Genomic DNA, 16,527 nt, shown 5'->3' on the forward strand with positions numbered 1-16,527 from the left:
TCACATAGACAATAAGAGACAGAGGGAGAGGTCACATTCAGATTTCATGAAGTTCCCAGCCTGTGTTTCTGCTGCTGTATCCTGCACTTTAAATTCATCATATGAACATTACAAATGTTGTGTGTGTGTGTGTGCATGCCAGACAAGAGACCATGGGGCAGGGAAGATCATTCCTAAGAGCAACAGAAGTCCTTATGTGTTCTGTGGCAAAGCTGGCCCAACTACCCAGCTGCACTGCCCTCTACAGGCCCAGGGCACAATCCAACAGGTAAATGATTGCCCGGTCAGAGCTTTTGCTTTGTACCACCTCCAGCCTGCCTCCCAGATTCCTATTGGATACTGGAAATGGATAATGAACCACTAGAAAAGCCAGTGAGAGGGCTTCCCTGGTGACTCAGTGGTAAAGAATCTGCCAGCCAATGCAAGAGACACAGGTTTAATCCATGATCCGGGAATATCCCACATGCCTTGGATCCACTAAACCCGTGCACCACAACTATTGAGCCCACATACCACAACTACAGAAGCTGGGGCGCCCTAGAGTCTGTGCTTTGCAATGAGAAAAGCCACTGCAATGAGAAGCCCGCAACTAGAGAAAAGCCCATGCAGCAATGAAGACCCAGCAGAGCCAAAACATAAAATAAACAAAATTATTCAGAAAAAAACAAAGAACATCCAGTGAGAGTTCCCTCATCTGTACAATGGGAATAATAATAGTATCAACTCACAAAATTATAAGTGGTCGATATATATATATAAAGTGCTTTTAAAAAGTGCATGGCATATATTAAGACTCAGATATATGTTTCTTAAATAAATAGTGAAGAGCTCATCTATAAGCCTCAAGATTAAAAAGGGAGAGGGATCATGAACCACTGGGGAAAGCTTAACTGTTATAAAAGTTCAAAGTGTGACAAAAAGGTCACGAGAGAGCAAAAGGACAGATTGAAGGCCAGAACCATACAGTAGAGATTGGAGATGGACCCCAGGTCAGTCACATTTATAAACCTTCTGGCTGGTTCTAACACTTGGCCATTACCGTTGTCACAAATATTTTGCCAGCTTTTTCTGTTTCTATCTAGGATCCTTGCTAAGTTATCTTAGTTGGTAAGAACCTGGGGCAAAATGGCAATTGTTATGGGTATGATTCTCTGTCACGTCAGTTATTTCATTGAATTTTGGCTACAACCGTTAGTCCACTACTGTGTGTTAATATCATTCCAGGTGCTATAGAGAAATGTGCTTAGTTGCTGAGTCTTATCTGACTCTTTGCGACCCCATGGACTGTAGCCCACCAGGCTCCTCTGTCCATGGGATTTCTCAGGCAAGAATACTGGAGTGGGCTGCCATTCCCTTTTCCAGGGGATCTTCCTGACCCAGAGATCGAACCTGGGTTTCCTGCATTGCAGGCAGATTCTTTACTGTCTAAGCCACCAGGGAAGCCCAGAGAAAAGTAGATCAATATAATTAAGACGTAGTATTTGTCTTCAAGAAAACTGACAGTCTTATTAAGAAGCCAAGAAATTGAAAATTTAGAGGAAAAGTAGTATAATGGTTAAGAACTTTGTTTGGAATCAAAAGTAAAAGAAAGTGAAGTTGCTCAGTCATGTCCAACTCTTTGCGACCCCAGGCACTGTAGCCTACAAGGTTCCTCTGTCCAAGGGATTTTCAAGGGATTTTCCAGGCAAGAATACTGGAGTGGGTTGCCATTTCCTTCTCCAGGAGATCTTCCCGACCCAGGGATTGAACCCGGGTCTCCTGCATTGTAGGCAGACGCTTCACCGTCTGAGCCACCAAGGAAGTCATAACTACATTCAAATCCCAGCTCTACTACTTACTGGCTGAGTGACTTTGGACAAACCACTTAAGATATGTGATTCAGGCACTTCCCTGGTGGCCCAGTGGCTAAGACTCTGCACTTCCACTACAGGGGATACAGGTTCAAGCCCTTGTCGGGAAACTATGATCCCACATGCCCTATGGCACAGTCAAATGAATAAGTAAATAATAAAAAGATTTTAAAAAATAAAGAAAAAATATGTGATTCAGTTTTCTCAGTAATAAAATGGGGCTAATAACAGCACCAATTAAAAGAATTGTTAAGAGATGTGGTAAGACTATGTAAAGTGATCAACACAGTACCTAGGACATAGTAAGAACTCAATACATCATAACTATTATAATCCTTAATGAAGCAAGGTAAATGAATATCATATTATTATTCATAATAAATGAAGCTATTACAAAATCCTCATAAGATGATGTATATTTGAATTTAACACTTGATTACAACCAAGAATCTAAAGATATGGGAACAGATAAAAGTTCTCTGAGTGCCTGGAAAGGAAAATTTATAGAAAGGAATTCTCAAATGAAATTATAAAATATTTTGAATGGAACAAAAATTTAAAATACATTAAAATACAACATGTGAAAATGTGTAAGATGCTTATAACTGAAAATTCTTATTTTAGGAAAAAAGTATGATCTCAAAGCAGTAAACCAAGATTCCAACTTGAGAATCCAGAAAAAGAAAAGCACAATAACCCCAAAGCAAGCAGAAGGAATGAAATAATAAAGGCAGAAGGCAATGAATATGAAAACCAATACAATCAATGAAACCAAAAGTTCACCTTTGAAAAATCAATATAATTGCGAAACCTCTACGCAGTATGACATGGATAAAAAGAGAATGCAAAAGCTATCAGTATCAGGAAGTAAAGAAGGGATATCACTACAGATCCCCAGGAATTAAGAAGATAATAAGAATATACTATGAATATTTCTATGCACATAATTCAACAACTTAGATAAAATGGAGAATTTCCTCTAAAGCCACAAGCCACTAAAACTCACCAAAGATGAAACATATAACCTGAATAGTTCTATTAAAGAAATTATGTACACACACACACACTGGAATATTATTCAGCCACAAAAAGGAAACCTTGCTATTTGTGACAACATGGATGAACCTTGAGGGCATCATGCTAAGTGAAATAAGGCAGAGAAAGACAAATTACTGCATGATCTCACTTATATGGAGAATCTAAAAACAAACAAATAAACAAAATGATAAACTCATAGATTTGGAGAACAGACTGGTAGTTGCCAGAGGCTGGGAGTGTGGGATGAGCACACTGGGTGAAGGAGGTCAAAACTTCTAGTTGTAAAATAGATAAGTTGTGGTGATGTAATGTACATGACATTACATGGTGACTATAGTTACTGCACTGGATATTTGAAAGTTGCTTAACAGGACAAATCTTTAAAATTCTTGTCACAAGAAAAAAAAAGTAACCATGTGTGGTGATAGATATTAACCAGACTTACTATGGTGATCATTTCACAGTATACATAAATATCAAACTATTATATGATATACTGGAAAGTAAGACTCTGATGCTGGGAGGGATTGGGGGCAGGAGGAGAAGGGGACGACAGAGGCTGGATGGCATCACCGACTCGATGGACGTGAGTTTGAGTGAACTCCGGGAGATGGTGATGGACAGGGAGGCCTGGCGTACTGGGTTTCATGGGGTTGCAAAGAGTCGGACACAACTGAGTGACTGAACTGAACTGAACTGAATATAATGTTACATGTCAATTACATCTCAATAAAAAATGTATAGTTAAAAATATTCTGAATAAGACTCACATGGCTTCAGTAACCAAATCTACCAGATATTTATACAATCTGGTTCAGAATACTGAAAAGGAGTAAGTATGTCTCAACTCATTTTACGAGGTCATTATTACCCAGATACCAAAACTAGTGCGGAAGAATTGATGCTTTTGTGTGGTGCAGGAGAAGACTCTTGAGAGTCCCTTGGGCTGCAAGGAGATCAAACCAGTCAGTCTTAAAGAAAATCAACCCTGAATATTCATTGGAAGAACTAATGCTGAAGCTGAAGCTCCAATACTTTGGCCACCTGATGTGAAGAGATTAATCATTGGAAAAGACCTTGATGCTGGAAGAGATTGAAAGCAAAAGGAGAAGGGGGGCAGCAGAGGATGAGATGGTTAGACAGCATCACAAACTCAATGGACAAGAATTTGAGTGAACTCCGGGAGATAGCGGAGGACAGAGGAGCCTGGCTTGCTGCAGTCCACGGGGTCACAAAGAGTCAGCCATGACTTGGCGACTGAACAACCACCACCAAAACTAGAGAGGAATGGGTGTGAGGGGAGGTGGGGATGTTGAGTGGAGGAGGGGGAGGAGGAGGAGAAAGAGGAAAATTAAAAATAAACTAAAATCTTCATGAACACAAACACTAATATCCTCAATAAAATGGTAGCAAATCTAATGCAGCAATATAAAAAGAACACTACTCCACGACCAAAAAGGATCTGTCCTCATCATGAAAGGTTGATTCAGTATCTGAAATTCAGTTAATGAATTTCACCAAATTAACAGTATAAAGAATAAAAAGTGTATGATCATAAAACACCTATTTATGATTTAAAAAAACCAATAAACTAGCAATTGGAGGGAACTTCCTCAATCTGATGGCTTCCTGGGTGGCTCAATGGTAAAAGAATCTGCCTGCCCATGCAGGAGATCAAGGACATCTCCCTACCCAGGAGATTCAACTCCTGGGTAAGGAAGATGCCCTGGAGTAGGAAAGGGCAACCCACTCCACTGTTCTTGCCTGGGAAATCCCATGGACAGAGGAGCCTGGTGGGCTACAGTCCATGGGGTCACAAAAAGTTGGACGTGACTGAGCACACATGCACTCCTCAACCTGATAAAGGACATCTAAAAAATGTTATGCCCCAAATCATACTAAATGATGAAAGACTGAATGCTCCCCCCATTAACATCAGGATCAAGACAAGGATGCCCATTTGCAGCACTCCAATTCAACATCATGCCAGTAGTCTTACCCAGTACAGTAAAACAACAAAAATAATAGAGATTGGAAAGGAAGAAATAATACTGTCCCTGTTTTCAAAGAATTATTATATGTGCAGAAAATCCCAAGGAATCAACAAAAAAGTTCCTAAAACTAATATATGATTAGCAAGGTTGGTTGCTAAAACTAATACATAATTAGCTAAGTTTAAGGATTGCAAGGTCAACACAAACATTTCTGCATAATAGCAGGGTTAAACTGGAAATCAAATTTTTTAAAATATATACTATTTACATTATCTCTTCCAAAACTGAAATACTTGGGTATAAATCTAAATAATATATGTACAAAATCTATATGCTGAGAACTACAAAAGGCTGATTAAAGAAATTAGAGATCTAAATATATAAAGACATACTGTATTCAAGGATTGAAAGGCTCAACATAGAAAAGATATCAATTCTCATCAAAATTATCAATAGATTCAATGCAATTCTAATTAAAACCATAGAAGGATATTTTGTAGACAACAGTGAACTGACTCTAAAATGTATATGAAAGGGCAAAGAAAGAAAAGCTAGAATAAATTTGAAAAAGCAGAAGATGAAAGAATCACACTACCTTATTTTAAGGCTTACTATATAAAATTATAGACTTCCCTGTAGCTCAAATGGTAAAGAATCTGCCTGCGATGCAGGAGACCAGGGTTCGATCCCTAGGTTGCGAAGTTCCTCTGGAAAAGGGAATGGCAATCCACTCCAGTATTGCTGCCTGGAGAATTCCATGGACAGAGAAGCCTGGCAGGCTGCAGTCTGTGGGGTCGCAAAGAGTCAGACACGACTGAGTGACTAACACACACATACACACGTATAAAATTATAGTAATCAAAACAATGCAGTACTGGCCAAGAAAAGCCATATCAGTCAACAAAACAGAACAGTCCAGAAATAGACCCACACTGATATTGTAATTTGATTTTTCATCAGAAGCTTTGCAGGCCAGAAAGCATGGGCTGATACATATTCAAAGTGCTAAATAGGAAAAAAAAAAAACACCTGTCAACCATGAATCCAACAATGTCATCCTTCAAAATAGGGAAATTAAGATATTTCCAGAAAAGCAAACACTGAGAGAGTTTGTTATGACTTGACCTACCCTGCAAGAAATGCTAAAGGGAGTCCTGCAGACTGAAATGAAAGAACATATCAGACAGTAAATCAAAGCTGTATGAAGAAATAAATATCTTCATAAAGGAAAAGACATGGGCAATTATAAAAACTAGTATTAGTGTAACAACAGTTTGAAAGAATAATTTTATCTACATGATTTAAGAGAGTAATACATTTCTATAAAACACATTAGTCTAAAAGCTAGTGTTACTATTACTTTGGTTTATAATTCTACATTTTGCTTTCTATATAATTTAAGAGACTAATGCATGTAAAATGATTAAGTTTGGGGGCATATTTGTATAGAGATATAATTTTGTGACATCTCTAACTAAAAGGGGTGGTGATGAAACTGTAAAGGAGCAGAGTTTTTGGTTATTATTGAAATTAAGCTAATACAAATTCAGTGCAATAATTTACAAATTCAGTAATAAATTTAGGATGTTATATGTAATCTTCATAATAACTGCAAAGAAAATATTGGGTTCCCAAAAAAACTTATTCAGGTTTTTCTATAACAGCTTATGGAAAAACCCAAATAAACTTTTTGGCCAACCCAACAGTTGCAGAATACATGTAAAAGGAAACAAGTATTAAATTGTTATACTACCAAAAGAATCAGCTCAACACAAAAGAGGACAGTAACAGAAGAAATGCGTGACAAAAGTTTATAAAGTATATAGAAAACAAATAGCAAAGTGACAGAACTCCCTGCTTATCAATATTAACTTTAAATGTAAATGGATTAAACTCTCTCTTGAAAAACAGAGATTGGTGGAATGGATTAAAAAAAATATTATCTAACTATATGCTGTATACAAGAGATGTACTTTAAATCCAGAGACAGAAATAGGTTGAAAGTAAAAAGATGGAAAAAGATACTCCATGCAAATGGTAATGAGAGCAGAGGTGGCTATAATAAAATCAGACAAAAAAAGCTATAAATCAAGAGTTTACAAGAGATGAAGAAGAATATTATTTACTAGTAAAAGTTTCAATACAGCAAGAAGACATGACAATTACAAACATTTATGTACCTGATAATAGGCTATCAAAATATATGAAGCAAAAACTGACCAAACTGACAGGAGGAATAGACAGTTCTACAAAAGAAGTTGTAGACTTCAATGCTCCACTCTCAACAGTCAAACAGAAGAAAAGCAAGAAACTCGAGGACTTGAACAACACAATACACCAACTAGATCTAACGAACATATACTTTATAACAAACACTTTGTTTTATAAAATGTTTTATAACAAAACACTTGTTTTCATAACAAACACTTTATTTTACCTGACAACAAAATTTCTATTCTTCTCAAGTGCATGTGGGTCATTTTCCAGGAGAGACCATAGATTAGGTGGCAAACTATTTCAAAAAATGTTAAAAGATAGATATTATACGAAATATCTTCCCTAACCATAACAGGATGAAGTTAGAAATCATGAACCCTTGAACAATGAGGTGTGGGGTTAGGAGCACAATACCCCATGCAATGGAAATCTGTATATAACTCTATAGTTGGCCCTCTGTATCCAAAGTTCCATATCCACGGACCTAACCAACTGCAAACTGTGTAGTATTATAGTATTTATTGAAAAAATCCGTGTGTAAGTGGACCCGTGCAGTACAAATCCATGTTATTGAAGAGTCAACTGTAAAATGGGAAAATTTACAAATTTGTAAAAATTAAAGACACTCTTAAAAATCAACAGATCAAAGAAGAAATCAAAAGGGAAAGTAGAAAATGAAATGCAGATCAAAATCATAGTAAGATACTATCTTACACCATTAGAATGGCTACTATTAAAAACAGAAAATAACAAATGTTGGCAAAGATATGGACAAATGGGAACTCTCACACGCTATTGGTGGGACTGTAAAATGGTATAGCTGCTGTGGAAAAGAGTATGGCAGCCCTTCCAAAAATTAAAAATAGAAATATTACATGATCCATCAATTTAAATTCTGGGCATATACCCAAAAGAATCGAACGCAGGGGTTCTGTGGGATATTTGTATTCCCATGTTCATTGCAGCATTATTTACAATAGCTAAAACATGGAAGCAACCTAAGAAGTGTCCATCAACAAGTGAATGGATAAACAAAATGTGGTATATACATACAAAGAAAGACCATTTTGTCTTAAAAATTCTGATACATGCTACAACATGGATGAACCTTGAGGACATTATGCTAAGTGAAACACGCTAGTCACAAAAGAACAAATTCTGTATGCTTTCACTTACATGAGGTATCTACCTAGAGTAGTTAAAATCGTAAAGACAGAAATGCTGGTTGGCAGGGCCTGGGGATAGGAGGTATTGGGAATCATTGCTTAACAGGTACAGAGTCTCAGTTTTTGCCAAATGAAAGCGTTCTGGAGATGGACAGTGGTGCTGTTCGCACAACAACATGAATGTACTTAGTGCCACTGAACTACACAGTTAAAAATGGCTAAGATGTTACATAAGTTAAACTACATTTTATCATAATAAAAAAGTGAAAAAAGATCTCACAGAACTGTACACCAAAAAGCCAACCCTACTGTGGCATAATTAAATAAAATTCAAAAATATTTAAGAAGCAAAACACTGAACTCTCCCAGCCTCAGCTTTTAAAACCACAAAGTGATTCAAGATTCTAAGCCTTTTAAACAATGCTTTTTCACTCTAGTTTTAACACTAAAATCTTCCAAAGGTATAAAATATAGGTATAAATATAACAAAGACCTCTATGTCCAGCATCTCATTTTAACAAATTTGAACATTACTGGTTTGGTTGAAGTCTCATGTAACCTTCCTGAATACCATCTCTTCCATTCCTTAACCAGATGGAGCCTTTATTCTGAAGGTGTTGGGAGTCATTCCGATGTTTTATACATTATGAAACTTGTACATATCCACAAGCGACACGTGTTATTATTTTATGTTTAGTCATTAAATAAATGATAAATGATATACTCTGTGTGTCTATGTATCCCCTTCTGCAAATTACATTTCATTCAACAGGGCTTCTTCTAATTATCTGTGCTGACACATGTAGTCTGTTTTCCACTGCTGTAAATTATTCAATTATATGACTATATTAGAAGGAAGTTATACACTGTCATGTTGATGGAAGTCTGGATCTACTTTTTTCCCTTCAGCCAGGAACTATGTTGAGATTTTCTTTCTGTAATTTGTACTATAAAAACAATAGATATATTTCCATCACCCCAGAGCCTAGGGTCGTTACAGTCTGACCTTCTGTTTCCATAAGCCCTTGGTTTGACAGTGCATACATTTTGCCCACTGTGTGAGGCCCCACAGCACAAGCCTGTCACACAGCAGGGAATGCAGTTAGGATCTTACATCTTTTAACGTGCTTATCAGAAAGCATGACAAAATCACTGAATCTAGGCGGAGGTCACACCCATCTTTGGCATACTGTTCACCATCCAAAATGTTTGAAAATTTTCAGAATAAAAGTTTGAAAATAAAAAACAAGTAAAGGAAAACAAACAAGTACAACAGGAAGGCTTAGCTGGCTTGGCCTGTGGGCACAAAGATAACTTCCTGGTTGCAACTGGTGGTTTCCCACTTCCTTGCTCTGAACCAAATAGAGTCACACAACTGCAGAGGCTCCAAAACCTTTCTTCCTGTTAATTTCAAGCAGTTGGCCAAAGGCTCCATCTGTAAGGCACCTAATAGAAGGCGTTACTTATCTGAAGGCAGCTTTCATTCTGAAATTCTACTTATCTGTGTAAGTGCAATTTTCCTTCCCTGGATCCTAAGTCTAACAGTGAAGTAAGTACACATATGGTAAAGCATCAGGACAAGGATAATTCTGTTATTATTAACACCTATTGACTTCTTAGTCTATGTGAGGTTTCATGCTAAGAGATTAACATGGATCATCGCTCATCTAATTGTCACCACCAAAGAAGTAGTTACTATTCATGGCCTTCTTTGACAAAGGAGGAAATAGATGCTAAGACCTTAAGCCTTGCTTAGCAGATTTAAGAAGTAGCAGAACCACATCTATAACATAAGCCATCTACTTCCATTGCTCTCTTCAAGATTTCATCAAATCATATCTATCCAAGAAACCAAATGTCAAATAAAAGAGCACGGTTTAAATACATATTATGTCCATTCAAATGATGAAATACTATGCAGTCATTAGAAATCATGTTTAGAAGAATATTTAATAACATGGGAAAATAATCATGGCACATTAGCTTTTAATACATTGCAAAGTAGCGTGTATAGAATAATCTCAATTTTTTCAAAAAAGGCATATATACATAGAAGACTGGGAGGAAACTACACCAACACATTAATGGGGGAATTTCAGTTATTCTTATTTTCTGTAACATTTGATGTTTTCCTTCTAGTGAGCATGGATTACTTTTATAATGAGAATGAAAACATGTCTTCTTCATGTCTACTTACTTTTCTTTCATTTGTGTTTTTTTTTTTTTTTTTTTTTTGCTGCACTACGTAGCATGCAGGATCTTAGTTCCCAGACCAGGGACTGAACCCTTGCACCCTCAGTGGAAGCATGGAATCCTAACTACTGGACCATCAGGGAAGTCCCCCTACTTTTTCATTACCCACTGCACAGCCCCTACATAGCTTACCTAAACCTTATTTATTATGTTGTATGATTTTTCCCTCCTATAATTACTTTGTCCAGTAATTAGCAGAGTAGATTCTGAATTTGGCTTCCAAAAGGACTAGGTGAGCTAACAAAGTACAGAGAGGCCCCAAAATGATCAGTCCCCATTCCTCTGCTGAGAACTCTTTTCCATGCTTCCCCAGATGGGAAAAGTCATCTGTATCCCCAGTCTTGCTTTTACCAGGAAATAGTATACACCCAAACACATGTTGAAAGCATAACAGCCCAAGGAGGAAGAAAAAACAAAAAAACAAAAGCAGTCCCTGCTCCAAAAACCTTCAGAGAGACTTTCAGAAGAGAATCTGGGGAAATGAAAATGCTGAATCAGAAATTATGGACCAAGACTGTAGAAGTCAAAGTCCCCAGGAGAGAACAAAACTGAGTATGTACACATGGAGAGAAAGGCTGCTTCTGCTGTGCACTGAAGGGAAAGAGAGCTGTGAATAATCTGAAAGCACCTTCTCTCTTCTGAGCATCTAGAGTATTAAGGAAGAATATGTAGAGTCACAAGGCAGCAACCTGGCAGTGGCTCCCAGGACAGAAGACACCAGAGAAGCTTCTGCATCAGAAAGGAAATTGGGCTCCTTGAATTGCTGTTTATTTACTATGAATTTTCTAGGTTCCTGATCTCTTTCCTTCTGACATCAGCAGCATTCATATGTAGGGTTTCCTCTCCCTTGCCCAGAACATAGTCTTAAGAGAGCTGCTCAGGTCAGAGGCAGTTTCCCAAACACCCTTTTCAGAAATAAGTTCAAAGCTAGACCAGGTGAAGATGCCAAAAGGCTGTTCCTTTGGGGGTTCTGAAGCAGCTGGTCTGTTGCACACTGGGAAAGAGGGTGCTGAGATAGATGGTGAAACCAGTCAGTTACAACAGGTACAGCCTGAGCCAAGCTCATGAACCCAGGACAGTCCTAGAGATAGGAGTCTCTCTGGGGAGAATACTGCTGCTTAGAAATTGGAATGGGATCTAGAAAAACATGGTCACGAGGCTACTGAACTCTCATAATATCGTGTGCCACAAGGCCAACAGGGCGTCAATCTTGCAATGCCAAGATCACATGTCAGGTTGTCCTAATTGCCCTTATGCACCCCCATGCTTCCCTCACCCATCTTGGCTCATACCCGGCCTACAGTCCTCTCTCCACGCAGCAATGCACCCCCCTGCTGTCTGTGGCACAGATGAAATTTCATCTCATCTCCTTTAAAAGCCTCTCCAGACTGAGTCAGCAGACACTCATGACCAATAATTCTTCTTGCATCAAAGATCCACTACCCCCATGTGTACATGAAAATGAACAGATTGAAGGGGTTCAGTATTGGGGGTGGGGGTCCCCATAACCTACACTTTCTGAGGCACACATGTAGGCCAGCTCTGGGCTATGCAATTTTCTCACCTGGGGTGGGGCAGGGGAAGAGCTTTCTCCCATTCCAAGTGCACAAATCAGTGACTCCTTCCACAAGTACTCCTACCCTCACGAGTGCACAAACAAAAAACCAGGCACCTTAAGCAGTGGGTGTTTGCAAGGCAGCTAAGCTACCTGATAACAACCCAAAGCCAGTTAAGTTTCCTTTTCCTTTGTCTATTCCTTCAAAACACCCCAGCTGAGAGAGAGGAGCATCCCAAAAGGCTGCTTTCTCTAAGTAGAGCACTGTGTGTGCATGTGTGCCTGCTCAGTCGTGTCCAACTCTGCAACCCCATGGACTGCAGCCCGCCAGGCTCCTATGTCCATGGGATGCTCCAGGCAAGAATACTGGAAGGGGTTGCCATGCCCTCCTCCAGGGGATCTTCGTGACCTGGGGATCAAACCTGCATCACCTGCATTACAGGTGGATTCTTTACCATGGAGCCAGCGGGCTCCTAGCCCCTTGTGAAACCAAGAATTCCATCCTTTTCTAAAAACAGCAGCCTGGACACCAAAGAGCAAACTGAAAACTAAGAGGCTGCCAGCACTCAAGCCCTCTATGGTGGTGGGATCCATGGAGACTGGGCAGGGGGAGGGAGCGCTTGACACCCAGTGATGATGACACCTTCCTTCAGCCTGGAGAACAGATTCCAACAGAGACCAGGAAGCTCTCAAACCACCCAGCACTGCCCAAGGCTGCTCCTGGCCACACCTGCAGGTCCTGTGACTGGTGGCCCTATGGAACCAGCCTTACCACTCAGCTGCCATGGAGACCTCTTAGATTTTCTCCAGTGTCACCTTCAGATGGGGTAGTTAGTGTTAGTCACTCAGTCATGTCTGACTCTTTGTGATCCCATGGACAGTAGCCTGCCAGGCTCTCTGTCCATGGGATGCTCCAGGCAAGATACTTGAGTGGGTAGCAATTTCCTTCTCCAGGGGATCTTCCTAAGCCAGGAATCGAACCTGGGTCTCCTGCGTTGCAGGCAGATTCTTCACCGTCTAAGCCACAAAGGAAGCTCTTTAGATAGGGAAGATCGTGTAAATGGATGTGGGTATGCTAACTCTGCTCCAAGGACAGCATTAGATGCACCTGCTTCCCCTGTGGAGATGGGAGGCCATGCATGGCTAGACTTTAGGCTCTTTCTTTCCAGGTCTGGGAAAAGCTGAGGGCTGCCAGGGTGAGAGCTGGGGAGGAGGAGACTGTCCACACCACCGAAGGAAATATGGTCTGGGGTCCCGAGGGCAGCACTGTTTCCAGAGGCCAAGGGCCCTGGTCTCCAGATGACGAGTAAATCCCAGTGGCAGATCCTGGTAAAGAGGCACCGTAGCAGCTGATTCAGACTAGCGGCTGCTCCTCTTTATCCAATGAGCCTGTTGTGGTTAATAACGGAAAACCCAGGATCTTCCAGCCTTGGGAAGAGAGCAGGTCATCTACAGGAAGCATGACCAGTCACAAAGAACAAAGGCCAGGCTGGCTTTTCAGTTGCATCTGATGTGAACCCTTGTGACAGCTGCAGAGGTTCCCCAAGCCTCGCAAGGACAAAAAATCCCTGCTCTGATCCTTATGCCGAAGTGTGACTGTCAGTTCTATGAATCTCTATTCCTAAACAGCATGGGATGCTATTACGAGGATGAACTGTGAAGTCCCCGAACTCCACCCCCCTCTAACTATGATATGCCTTTTAACTGCCACTCCAGAAATCTGTCTCACTGCCTTGAAGCTTCGAGCAAAGTCCCCCTCTTACTGTAGGCATGGAATTTCCTCTTTCTTCCCTCTTTCTGTGTGCTAATTTTTAAAATTTATTTATTTTTGGCTGTGCTGGGTCTTTGTTGCTGCGTGGGGTTTTCTCTAGTTGTAGCAAGCAGGGGCTACTCATCATTGCATTGCACAGCCTTCTCATTGCAGGGGCTTCTTTTGTTGCAGAGCACAGGCTCAAGGGCACCAAGCTTCAGTAGTTGTGGCACTTGGGGTCAATAGTTGCTTTTCCCGGGCTCTAGAGCACAGGCTCAATAATTGTGATCAATGGGCTGAGTTGCTCCACAGCATGTGGGATCTTTCTAGATCAGGGATCAGACTCAAGTCTCCTGCATTGGTGGGTGGATTCTTTACCCCTGAGCCACCAGGGAAGCCCCTATCTTAACCATTTTTAAGTATATAGTTCAGAGGTATTAAGTACCTTCACAGTGTTGTACAACCATCACCGTCACCCATCTCAAAACTTTTTCAGCTGGTCCTCCTGTTTTTAAAAAGTTTGATTAGAACACTGCCAAACTCATTTGTATACATACAGTACTGGTCTATGCTACTTCCAAGCTCCAGCAATACTTATGGAGTTAAAAAAAAATCAGATCAGATTACCTACAACATCCAAAACACTTACTATCTGGCCCTTTACGGGAAAAGGTTGCTGATCTCTGCTCTAAACCAAAACATAAGGAATTCCCTGGTGGTCCAGTGGTTAGGACTCCATGTTTTCACTGCCAAGGGCATGGGTTCAATCCCTGGACAGGGAACTAAGATCCCACAAGCTAGACAGCATGGCCAAAATTAAAAAAAAAAAAAAAGTATCTACACACACACACACATTGGATTTATAGTTTAAAATAGTATTTGCTTAACTACCACTAACACAGCTTCTCCTAGCTCCCTACTAAAATACCTATCAAGATACAGAGAATGATAAAACTCCCCCAAATTACTTAAAACTTAGACTGATGGGCATCCTACTATGATTATCTGGGAGAAATCTCCATTAATATTAAAACTAATGCTGAAATGAGGAAAAAACAATCTGGGGCCAAGTCTTGCAGCAGAAATCTGAAACAAGACAGTAAAACACTGAGTGGTTATACCACAGTCAGCCTCACAGCTTAGCAATGGAGAGTTCATCTCATAACTGGCAAAACCAGCCATGCCTCCACTCCAGGGCTACCGTTTGCAAGGGAAATCAACAACTCCCCAAGACAGTCTAAATCCATTTGGAGACTCCTCCCATAAACCAAAAGGGCTGAAGTGATCGCTTTGGTGCCTTCACATTACATTCTGGGAATGGGAAACTTCACAAGTAAAACTCGGGTACCAATGCATATGGGAGGCTGCAGTTCTTCATTCAGTTTATATGTTCAGAGTGTCAGGGAATCTAGTAAGTAGGAATAAGCGATTCCATATGGGTCCAGCAAAACCCAGCAGACACTGGGAAACAGGCTGGAAGATCGGTGCATCAACCTGGCCACCGGGAGTCGGGCTGAGAAGGGGTCCTGCTGCTGCTGCTGCTGCTGCTGCTGCTCCTAAATCTCTTCAGTCGTGTCTGACTCTGTGCGACCCCACAGACGGCAGCCCATGAGGCTCCCTGGGATTCTCCAGTCAAGAACACTGGAGTGGGTTGCCATTTCCTTCTCCAATGCATGAAAGTGAAAAGTGAAAGTGAAGTCGCTCAGTCGTGCCCGACTCTTCGCGACCCCATGGATTGCAGCCTACCAGGCTTCTCTGTCCACGGGATTTTCCAGGCAAGAGTACTGGAGTGGGGTGCCATTCCCTTCTCCGGAGAAGGGGTTCTAGCCAATACCAAAGAGAATATAAGGAGAGTCAAATGAAATCTACATACACTATGTCTTTAACAAAGCCTAAATCAATCTTCCTTCAAATATGCATCAACATACACCACAGACTGCATGCTTCCTATGAAAACCTCTAGCAGCAGAAGGGAAATGTATAGCATTCTGAGGAGTTGGAGGAAGCACAAAAGCCTTCATTTAGTGTCGGAACCAGAAGAAATATTTTAGAAAATTGCATCCTCAAGAGAATACAAGAGAACATGAACTCTATGAAATAGGTATAGAAAGCCACTGAAATAAAACATATCAAGAAAGAAAGATAACAAAACTGGACTGAAAAGAGAGTTTAGCAAACCAAGGAAGAATTATAAAAAATATTGTAGCAGCAGAATTAAACTTCACATTGGAGATGGCAAAGTGCAAAATCTATCAATTCATAGTATGGAGGCCAAATCTGAACCTCTCCCAAGTACACAGAGGAAATGGAAAGCTGACCATATAAATGTGACAAAGGTTGTTATTAGAAAATCTATTAATGTAACAGATGAAATGGGGAGATCAAAGGAGAAAACTCAAACGAACCTCTCAATAGATTCTCAAAAACCATTAGCTAAATTCAACAACTATTCCTGATTTTAAAGTAGGGGGGGGTGATGGTGATTTAAAAATAAGATAATTCTTTAACATACAAAGGATGTTTAATTTTAACCAATAACCAACATCAGAATTAAAAGTGAAAACAATAGGAACGTTTCCCTTAAAATCAGAAACAAGGCAAGAATTCCTGCCAATACTACTATCATTTAACACTGTCCAGGAAGTTCTAACTAAAACAATCAGGCTTGAAAAAAGTTTTGCTCTTTAAAAGAAGACCAAGTTAT

General features: G+C 40.0%; 1 protein-coding gene across 7 annotated transcripts in view; it reads right to left on the reverse strand.

Moving 5' to 3' along the window:
- The window catches only part of TMEM164 (transmembrane protein 164), a 179,014-nt gene that overhangs the window by 80,689 nt on the left and 81,798 nt on the right, over window positions 1-16,527 (reverse strand). The gene's annotated exons all lie outside the window — the stretch shown is intronic.

Source organism: Bos indicus x Bos taurus, chromosome X (assembly GCF_003369695.1).
Source record: "Bos indicus x Bos taurus breed Angus x Brahman F1 hybrid chromosome X, Bos_hybrid_MaternalHap_v2.0, whole genome shotgun sequence".
NCBI classification, from domain to species: domain Eukaryota; kingdom Metazoa; phylum Chordata; class Mammalia; order Artiodactyla; family Bovidae; genus Bos; species Bos indicus x Bos taurus.